The following is a 10,909-nucleotide window of genomic DNA, read 5'->3' on the forward strand; positions in this document are numbered from 1 at the left end:
CTTGGACCAATAGGCTGAGGTCCTGCCAAAGGCCTTTGTGATGTCACTGCCACACCCCTCCCTTGCTGGGCTAATGTCCTGCCCCTGGTCAGGCACTGTGGAGGTTTGAGCTACTCCCTGGGGATCACCCCACTCCAGGAGCGTTCGTTCTAGGCAGCAAGCCGGCTAGACAGGGAAACATCAGACGCTGCTCCCAATGCTACACTCAGTTTTTCAGAAATGAGTCGACTTTATGGCCAGAAGAGACCATTAGAGCATCTAATCTGACCCCCTGCATATCACAGGCCTCCTGTATGACACAAGAGCTACTTTGGGGGCAAACACATTCCAGAAAGGCATCTAGTCTTCATTAAATGACATCAGGAGATGGAGAATCCACCACTTCCCTTGGTAGCTTGTTCCTGTGGTGAATCATCCTGACTGTTGAATATTTGTGCCTTAGTTGTAATATGAATTTGTCTCTTTTCACCTTCCAGCCATTGGGTCTTGTTAGGCCTTTCTCTGCTTGATTCAAGAGCCCTTTAATACCCAATCCTTTCTCTCCATTAAGGCACTTCAACACTTCAATGAAGTCACCTTTCAATCTTCTTTTGATCAGCTAAACAGGTTGAGCTCTTTCAGTAGCTCCCTAGAAGGCATTTTTCTCCAGCCCTCAGAACATTTGGTGGCTCTTTGCTGCCCCAGCTCCAATTTCACAACATCTTTTTCACATGAGGACACCAAAACTGGAGGCAGTATTCCAGTATCAGTCTCACTGATGCTGTGTCACCTCCTGTGACGTTATTGACATAATCTGTAACCGTATAGATCACCGTTGCGACCACTGTTCTATTTGTAGCCAATATTGTAGAAAGGTTGTCGCGTAAGGGGTCTATGGAGAGGTCCTGATTGAATGATTATAATTATGCTATTTCTAGATGTGTATCATTTTTATAGTTGACATTATGAATTCCTGCCCATTTCCCCACTGGCTGGAGCATGGCTAGAGTGTGTCTGTGTCTGTGTTGCTGTAGTTTGTTCGTTTCCTGCCTTGGCAATTCAGACAGTCCCTTTTCCCAACATATCTCCAGCACATCATTAGTTCCAATAACAGGGGCAGCTTTTCTCTGGGGCACTGAGATTTTTTGGGGAGTTGGTGGCTCCTTTCTTTCCTCACCCTGGAGTAAACTCAGCTTTTTATTCCATGGTTCATATTTTATGGAATAACAACAGCAGCCTGAAGAAAGAGGAGAGGGAATATCTCACTGCCAGGGCTGAAGGTGGCCACGTCCCCTCTGTCTGACCGTTGCCATTGCAGGAGAGAAGGTTTCAATGGAGTTGAATGCCCTGGCTCAGACTAGAGACACAGAAAAGTTTTGCTGTTCGTTGAACAGGAAAGGAAATTGTGTCTGTATGTGAAACTGAGGAGGGACATGAAATGCCCACAGGGTGGCGCAATGCCCTAAGCTAAGGCAGGAGGGGGAAGGAATGGGGCTGAGGAATGACTGAAGTGGACTCACCTGGGATTGAAATGACATTTGTTTCTGACAGACAGTGAGAAACTGACATTAATTCAGATGCGGGGTTGAGGCTTCTTTAGCTCCTTGTCGAATTTGATTTCCCAGAAGGAAGAAAGGGAAAGTCTGGGGTGGCCGTTAGTCCCTGGCTGGGTCTCCTGGGCAGTGGAAAACATCCCTTGTTTGGCCCTGCCAAGGGGATCGTGGAGTCTGAGATGCCCCTCGGCTTGGATCAAAGGGGGAGTTGGATGGAATTTATCACACAACCCTCCCTGCTCCCCAGAGCCCCACGGGGAGAAGCTAGAGAAGGGAGAGTCTGTGGTATCTATTGTGAATTTGGCAGATGGGTATGTTTGGGTATGTTAGAAGCTAAGTGGCCTTGGGCTGGTTCTCATCTGCCAAGTAGGCAGTAAACAGGATAATAAATCAGAAAGTTGTACAGGATAATAATTACCCTATGAAGTTACAGCTGTGCCTGTGTGTATTTTATTTACCAATTAGCAATTGCTTGATTGCTTGCCATAATTGTATATAAGAGCATGCTGGAGAGAAATAAATGACTTTGCTACCAATCACATTGATTGTTGGGCTCTGTCCAGTGCCCGCCTGAGAGGCACCGATGCAACAGGAGTCATTCCTCCCCTGCGCTCCCAGAAGAGCTGCTAGCAGGGCCGCCCAGAGGCGGGGGCAAGTGGGGCAATTTGCCCTAGGCCCTGGGTCTTGCAGGGGCCCCCACAAGCAGGAGCGTAGCTTGGGGGGAGCAGGGGGGGCTGCCGCTCCCCCACTGAGCACATTCCCCCAAAGTGGCGCCTTAGTAGGAATTTGGAATAAGGTGGAAAGATCTGGAATTTCCCCCCCCTGCAGAGTGCGGCACTGCTGATTGGCCGCTGGGGCCTGATTGAGCCGCTCCCATTGGGCCTCCAGCAGCCAGACCCCCCCCCCTTGCACACACACACACACACACACACGCTGCCTCAGCACGCTGCGGGGGAGGGGCTGTGTGCTGGCACGTGTTTAACTTTGGCTCCAGAGGCAGCCAGCGGCTGGAGCTGCCGGGTGGTAAGAGGAGTCCTGGGGGGCAGTCAGGGAGCAGGGGGAGGGTTGGATGGTTTGGGGGGGGGACTTTCTGGGGGCTGGGGCAGCAGGGAGTGGGGGGCGTTAGATGGGAGGACGTCTGGGCCTCTGTCCAACAGCAAAACACAAGCCTAGAAAAGCAGCCGTCAGCGGGAAGTGCTGTCAGCTGGCCCGGGCAGCCTGCACGGCCCCCGGCCCGCTTGCCTGAGCTGTATTGTTAATGCATTTTAGTTGGAAGATGCAGCCTGAGTGATTTAAAGGCCCTAAATGCAGCTGAAAGAGCTGGGACAGTTGCAAGCTTTCTCTGCTGGGCTTTTCATCGGGGTCACACAATGCAAACCTGCTCGAGGCTCCGCACAAGAGAGGTTTCTTGAGGCCGTCCATGCAGCTCACAGCTTAAGCTCTTCTAAGCTTGCAGCCGTGGCACAAAAGGATTTGGGAGCAGTTAACAATTCTGTGTGGTTAAGAGATTTTCATTTCCTGGGCCCTGCTACCCAATGCCACAGGGCCCCACAGGGGAGACTGAGTGAGTAGCCCGGCTTGTCCTCTGCAATCCCTTCCCTGCTTCTTGCCCTTGTGTTTGCAAGGGGCTCATTAACATGCTGCATCCGAACGCGCCTTCCCTCCAGAGACACAGCCTCCGGGCTTCTCCTCCTTCCTCACTTCCTCCTTCTCTCCCTCTCTGTGGTTTTTCTCCATGCCCCGTCCCTGGTCTGTGCTCCCTCTCCACCCCATGCACGATATCAAGCACGTCTCTGCCTCGCTTGTTTACGGGCCCTGTGCTGGGATGGCAGAGGCAGGGCTATTGTTGGGTTCTCTGCTGGGTCTGTTTGGATCAGACTCTAAAATCAAACGCTCCCTTTGCTAGCAGGATCCCTCCGCCTGCTCGCAAGGGCTTCTGGCTACACACTAAAGCCAGGTGCTAGGGCAGAAGCAGCTGCCCATGTACCCTCAATGGCAGGAGCGGTGCGTGGTCCCTCGCCCTGCCCTCCCCCCCACACTTTGGATTACGGGGTGTGTCTTGGTGTATATTGGGGGTCCTGTCAGGGGGCGGGGAGTGGTTGGATAGGTGTGGGAGTCCTGGCAGTCTGTCTGGGGGCAGGGGTGTGGATAAGGGTCGGGGCAGTCAGGGGACAGGTGGGGTTCTAGGGGGGCAGTCAGGGACCGGGGTCCCAGGAGGGGGCAGTCAGGGGACAAGGAGTGGGGGGGTGTTGGGGGTTCTGAAGGGGGCAGGAAGTGGGAGGGAGTGGATATAATTAGTAATTTGATATGTTGGGTGGTGCCTTTTTTTATGTGTTCGCTTCCCCTCATGTGAGACCCTGGCTACGCCGCTGCCCACGATAATCCAGTATTCTACAGGTTTGCAACTTTTTTGTCTGGAAGGGGCCCCCGAAATTGCTTTGCCCCAGGCCCCCTGAATCCTGTGGGCGGCCCTGGAATAATGTCGAGTTTTTGCTCAGCGGGGAGGAGGGCAGTGGGGAGGGATCCTGGAAGCAGGGGAGTTGGACAGTGTGGGGAGGGGAGCCCAGCAGTGGGGGTGGGGGGCAGAGGTCTGAGGGGAGGTCAGGGAAGGATCCCAGCATTGTGGGAAGTGGGCAGCATGGAGAGCCCAGGCCTGGCACGGGCTCTGGGCAGAGTGACTCTGTCCTTCTACACTCCCCCCCGGCAGGCTAGGCAGGACGGGGAGAATTACGTGTTTGTTGGTAAATGTCAATTTCTGTGTAAACACAGGACCCAATGGCAAAATATTTCCATCGATAATCATCAAACCTGACAGATGGGCAGAGTGAGAAACATGCTGCTTGAGAACGTGTCCTGTTCTAATCCGATACGGGTCCCTTCCGCCTTGGGCACCACCAGGTGGGTGTTTCATTTCCCTCCCTATTTTCACACAGAGACACAATGTCCTTTGCATGGATCCATGAACAGCAAAACCTCCCTGTGTCTCTTGTCTGAGCCAGGGCATTCGATTCCACTGACACCTTCTCTCCTGCAATGGTAACAGTCAAACAGAGGAGACGTGGCCACCTTCAGCCCTGGCAGTGAGATATTCCCTCTCCTCTTTCTTCATGCTGATGTTGTTATGCCATAAAACATGAACCATGGAATAAAAAGCTGAGTTTACTCCAGGGTGAGGAAAGAAAGGAGCCAGCATCTCCCCAAAAAATCTCAGTGCCCCAGAGAAAAGCTGCCCCTGTTATTGGAACTAATGATGTGCTGGAGATATGTTGGGAAAAGGGACTGTCTGAATTGCCAAGGCAGGAAACGAACAATCTACAGCAACATCATTAGCCACAGACACATTCTAGCTATGCTCCAGTCAGTGGGGAAATGGGCAGGAATTCATAACGTCAACTATAAAAATGACACACATCTAGAAATAGCATAATTATAATCAGCCAATCAGAACCTCTCCATAGATACCTTACGCAACAACCTTTCTACAATATTGGCTACAAATAGAACAGTGGTCGCAACGGTGATCTATACGGTTACAGATTATGTCAATAACGTCACAGGAGGTGACACGGCATCAGTGAGACTGATACTGGAATAGCCTCCAGTTTTGGTGTCCTCATGTGAAAAAGATGTTGTGAAATTGGAGCTGGGGCAGCAAAGAGCCACCAAATGTCCTGAGGGCTGGAGAAAAATGCCTTCTAGGGAGCTATTGAAAGAGCTCAACCTGTTTAGCTGATCAAAAGAAGATTGAAAGGTGACTTCATTGAAGTGTTGAAGTGCCTTAATGGAGAGAAAATATTGGGTATTAAAGGACTCTTTAAAATAGCAGAGAAAGGAATAACAAGACCCAATGGCTGGAAGGTGAAAAGAGACAAATTCATATTACAACTAAGGCACAAATATTCAACAGTCAGGATGATTCACCACAGGAACAAGCTACCAAGGAAAGTGATGGATTCTCCATCTCTTGATGTCATTTCATGAAGACTAGATGCCTTTCTGGAATGTGTTTGCCCCCAAAATGTGTCCTACAGGAGGCCTGTGATATGCAGGGGGTCAGATTAGATGCTCTAATGGTCTCTTCTGGCCATAAAGTCGACTCATTTCTGAAAAACTGAGTGTAGCATTGGGAGCAGCATCTGATGTTTCCCTGTCTAGCCGGCTTGCTGCCTAGAACGAACGCTTCTTGAGTGGGGTGATCCTCAGGGAGCAGCTCAAACCTCCAAAGTGCCTGGCCAGGGGCAGGACATTGGCACAGCAAGGGAGGGGTGTGGCAGTGACATCACAAAGGCCTTTGGCAGGACCTCAGCCTATTGGTCCAAGGTGGTGGGGAGGGGGTGACCTCACAGAGAGATGCTGACATCAGCCAGGCAGGACAGGGGCGAGGGGCCAGGGAAACCTCAGAGACCCCTGTGGCTTTGCTTCAGCAAGTCTCCTTCTCCAGGTCTCTCTCTGAGGACTGAGAGAGTATTCGGGTTCACGGACGTGAGCGCCAGGAGGAACCTCTTTCGAGTTTTCTCCTTCCCTTTTAGTGATTTTACTAGAAAACAGCCGTCCCTCTTTAGAGGGTAAGAGCCTCCTCGAGATGTGAAACCTGTTCAGTCTGATCCATCTGGTGACAGGTCACTTCCCTTCTCTATACCTCAGGCTTCTCCCCATCTGCCCAATGGGAACAGGGACAGTTCTCGAGCTCTGGGCAGTCGTGAGCCTGAGTGAGATAAGGGGCAATAAAGCCCTCTGTGAAGGAGAAAGGGGAGTTTCACGGTGTTTAGCACCAAGGAATTCTAAAGTTTGCTAAAATGTCTAGTCTGCGGAAACAAGAAATGGTCGGGGCCAAACTTTTTAACCATTGCCTTTTCTAGAGCCCATTCAGGGGTGTGAGTCTCTGTCTTTTAGGTACCTGGGGTTCTTTGCCAGCAGGAGAGAAGAGGTTCCTGCCTCCATTTTTGTGGCCTTAACAAACCAGGTGTTGTGCCCCAGTTCTCATCTGAGATCCCTGAAAAAGAACATCTTCCCATCCATGAACAAGACAGGACCCATTTTTAAAAGGGGAACAAAGAGACCCCTGGGACTTACAGACTAGCTAGCCTCACTTCCATAGCTGGAGAGATACTGCAATACATTCTTAAACAGTTTGTCAGCAGCACCTACAGGAGAATTTGGTTCTTAGGACAAGTGAGCATGGATTTATCAAGAACAAATCATCCCAAACCCAGACCCTTTCCTTCTTTGGCAGGGTTCAGGGCCTAGTGGAGGTGGGTAAACAGTAGATGGGATCTAACTTGGGAATACTAAGGCTTTTGACACAGTCCCGCAGGACATTTTCACAAGCAAACGAGGGAAATGCGGTCCAGCTGCAATCAGTGTCACGTGGGTGCAGAGCTGGTTGAAAGCCCAGACTCCAAGGGCCCTTCTCCATGGCTGCCCAACAGAGAGGGGGCACCTCGTGGGTCCGGCAGGGATCAGTCCGGGGTCCAGTACTATTCAATAGTTTCATGAATGATTTGGAAAATGGAGTGGAGATCATGCTTCTAAAACGTGCAACTGACACCAAGCACTTTGGAGCTCAGGATTGGAATTCAAAACGCCCTTAACGAATTGGGGACTTGGTCTTCTTGAGCCAAACCCCATGGCTGGGCCCCTCTCTCTAGACTGGGCTGAAGTGAAACCCCAGAGCCAAACAATCCTCCTCCTGGGCAGTGCGCTCTGACCTTGAATGGTCAGATGCTGCTTAGCGCTGTCAGAGCAGCTTTGGCTGGGGGATTCTCCCAGCACTTTCCAATAGCGGGAAGGTACGAAATCCCCATTTGCCTGCTGGGGACGGAGCCCTAGAGGGGGGAGCAACTTGCCCAAAGTCCCACCGGAAAAGGAAAACAACCAGCAGTGGAACCAATAGGGGTGTCAGGATCCCAGAGGCATTGTCACCCCCACACTAGGGTGGTGTTATGCACCCCCTGCGGCTGGCCGAGTTTCTCCGTCTCTTGGCAATAAGACAGCCTAGAACCCCAACCAGGGTTATTCTATCTGCTACCCAAGATCCATAAACCTGGAAATCCTGGATGCCCCATCATCTCAGGCATTGGCACCCTGACAGCAGGATTGTCTGGCTATGTAGACGCTCCATCATCATTCCACACAAAGATGGACTACAAGCCGTCAGGAACAGTATCCCCGATAATGTCACAGCTGAACTTTGTGACTTTGTCCTCACCCATAACTATTTCACATTTGGGGACAATGTGTACCTTCAAGTCAGCGGTACTGCTATGGGTACTCACATGGCCCCACGGTATGCCAACATTTTTATGGCTGACTTAGAACAACGCTTCCTCAGCTCTCGTCCCCTAATGCCCCTACTCTACTTGTGCTACACTGATGACATCTTCATCATCTGGTCCCATGGAAAAGAAAACCCTTGAGGAATTCCACCATGATTTCAACAATTTCCATCCCACCTACAACCTCTGCCTGGACCAATCCACACAAGAGATCCACTTCCTGGACACTACTGTGCTAATCGATGGTCACATAAACACCACCCTATACCGGAAACATACTGAACGCTATACTTACCTACATGTCTCCAGCTTTCACCCAGACCACATCACACAATCCATTGTCTACAGCCAAGCTCTAAGATACAACCGCATTTGCTCCAACCCCTCAGACAGAGGCAAACACCTACAAGATCTCTATCAAGCATTCTTACAACTACAGTACCCACCTGCTGAAGTGAAGAAGCAGATTGACAAAGCCAGAAGAGTACCCAGAAGTCACCTACTACAGGACAGGCCCAACAAAGAAAGTAACAGAACCCCACTAGCCGTCACCTTCAGCCCCCAACTAAAACCTCTCCAGTGCATCATCAACCCATCCTGAAGGACAATCCCTCACGCTCACAGATCTTGGGAGACAGGTCAGTCCTTGCTTACTGACAGCCCCCCAACCTGAAGCAAATACTTTCCAGCAACCACAGAACAAAAACACTAACCCAGGAACCTATCCTTGCAACAAAGCCCATTGCCAACTCTCTCCCCATATCTGTTCAGGGGACACCATCATAGGACCTAATCACATCAGCCATGCCATCAGGGGCTCATTCACCTGCACATCTACCAATGTGATATGTGCCATCATGTGCCAGCAATGCCTCTCTGCCATGTACATTGGCCAAACCAGAGAGTCTCTACATAAAAGAATAAATGGACACAAATCAGACATCAAGAATTATAACATTCAAACACAGCCAGAGAACACTTCAATCTCCCTGGTCACTTGATTACAGACCTAAAAGTCGTAATATTACAACAAAAAACCTTCAACAACAGACTCCCACGAGAGATGCTGAATTGGAATTAATTTGCAAACTGGACACCATTAAATTAGGCTTGAATAAAGACTGGGAGTGGGTGGGTCATTACACAAAGTAAAACTATTTCCCCATGTTTATTTGTCCCCCTACTGTTACTCACACCTTCTTGTCAACTGTGGGAAATGGGCCATCCTGATTGTCACTACAGGTTTTTTTCTCCTGCTGATAATAGCTGACCTTAACTGCTCACTCTCATTATAGTGCGGATGGCAACACCCATTTTTTCATGTTCTCTGTGTATATATATAGCTTCCTGCTGTATTTTCCACTGTATGCATCTGATTAAGTGGATTTTAGCCCACGAAAGCTTATGCTCAAATAAGTTTGTTAGTCTCTAAGGTGCCACAAGTACTCCTCATTATTTTTGCAGATAAATTCATGGAGGTGAAGTCCATTAATGGCTATTAGGCAGCCTGGGTAAGGAATGGTATCACTAGCCTCTGTTTGTCAGAGAGTGGAGCTGGATGGCAGGAGAGAGATCACTTGATCATTGCCTGTTAGGTTCAGTCCCTCTGGGGCACCTGGCATTGGCCACTGTTGGCAGATAGGATATGGGGTTGGATGGACCTTTGGTCTGGCCATTGTTCTGTTCTTATGAAGGGAAGGGCAAAGCCCTGCACCAGAGTTTCTGTAGTGTAGTGGTTATCACGTTTGCCTAACACGCAAAAGGTCCCTGGTTCAAAACCAAGCAGAAACATGCTGGCTTAATTTTTCCCAACTCCGAGTGGCCTGTCCCTGCTGTTGTAGGAGCAGCAGTGATTTCTATGCTCAATAGGTCTGTTATACTTCCCCCATTCCCATTTTTGTCTCCTCTTCCTCTCTGAATGCCTGTGAAGTGGCTTTCCCCCCGCCTGCAATGCTTGTGGGATGAAGGGGCTGGTTGAAGATCAGAAGAGCTCCTAGATAGACAAGGTGTCTGGGACTCTCATTAGGCAGCACTCACACACCCAGAGCATGGACATTGCCCAAGGTGGAGTGTGACCCACCAGATGCAGCCAAGTCATCTCTAGTCACAGGCCATGAGGAGCAGGTCCTTAAAAGGGGAAGGGGCCCTGTGCTCAGGAGTCACTCACAAGCTTGTACCTCCAGTGAATGCCCTTCGCCCCAACCGCCTGGCCAGTGGTTCGCTGCATTGCAGTTCATTGTGCCTCAGGAAGACTTACCTTCATCGCACTGTCCATCGCGGCACTGGGGGACACTTACCTGGCAGAATCCTGTGCCTGCCTCTTGGCTTCCCAGGGGTGGCTACTTGCAGCCCAGGAGAAGAAGGATGGTTCTGGTGAAAGGACGACAAGCAAAGCTCTGGGAGGAAATTTGGGTGTGGGCTCTGCGCTGGGGGTGGGGGTGGGGTGCAGGAGGGGTGGTGCAGCTCCCAAAGTGACCGGTACACACAACCCTCTGGCAGCAGCTCCTAGATGAGTGGGGCCAGGGGATCTCCATGTGCTGGTGTCTGCAGGTGCTGCCCCCAGAGCTCCCATTGGCTACAGACACTCCCCCCACCCCAGGGGATGCTGGGACATGCCAGCCACTTCTGGGAGCGGCACGGAGGGACAGAGGCAGAGTGGGCATGGAGCCACCTCAGTGCTGCTGGCACATCTCTGCACACCCATTGGGGAGGGGAGCAGAGGGCCTCCATGTGCTGCCTGGGGTAGGGGCAGAGCACGGATCTGCCTCCCCTCCCGGGTCTATTCCAGGAGTGGGTGGGTGGGGTCTTTTGGCCTGCAAGGTGCAGCAGGTCAGACTAGATGATCACACTGGTCCCTTCTGACCTTAAAGGCTCTGAGTCTAAAAGGGAGAGGGAAGTAAAGGAAATTAAAAAAAAATGAACCAAGCGTTGTAATACCAGGATGACTCCAACTGCTCATTATGTAGTCCCACCCCTTTCTTCCTCCACTGGGTATTTAATGACCTGTTGGGATTTGGGACACTGATTCTTTCATTCCATTGATAAACTGAAACAATGTGACTGAAATTAAACCAATTCCCAGTGGAGGAATAATCACATCAT

The 10,909-nt window shown here is 50.7% G+C and overlaps 1 non-coding gene across 1 annotated transcript; it reads left to right on the forward strand.

Moving 5' to 3' along the window:
* Window positions 1–9,525: 9,525 nt before the first annotated feature.
* Window positions 9,526–9,598, forward strand: TRNAV-AAC. The gene has a single exon. It is a non-coding gene; the product is annotated as a tRNA-Val (tRNA).
* The last annotated feature ends 1,311 nt before the right edge of the window (window positions 9,599–10,909 follow it).

The sequence above is a fragment of the Mauremys mutica genome, unplaced genomic scaffold (genome assembly GCF_020497125.1).
Source record: "Mauremys mutica isolate MM-2020 ecotype Southern unplaced genomic scaffold, ASM2049712v1 000885F_np12_obj, whole genome shotgun sequence".
In the NCBI taxonomy this organism is placed as follows: Eukaryota; Metazoa; Chordata; order Testudines; family Geoemydidae; genus Mauremys; species Mauremys mutica.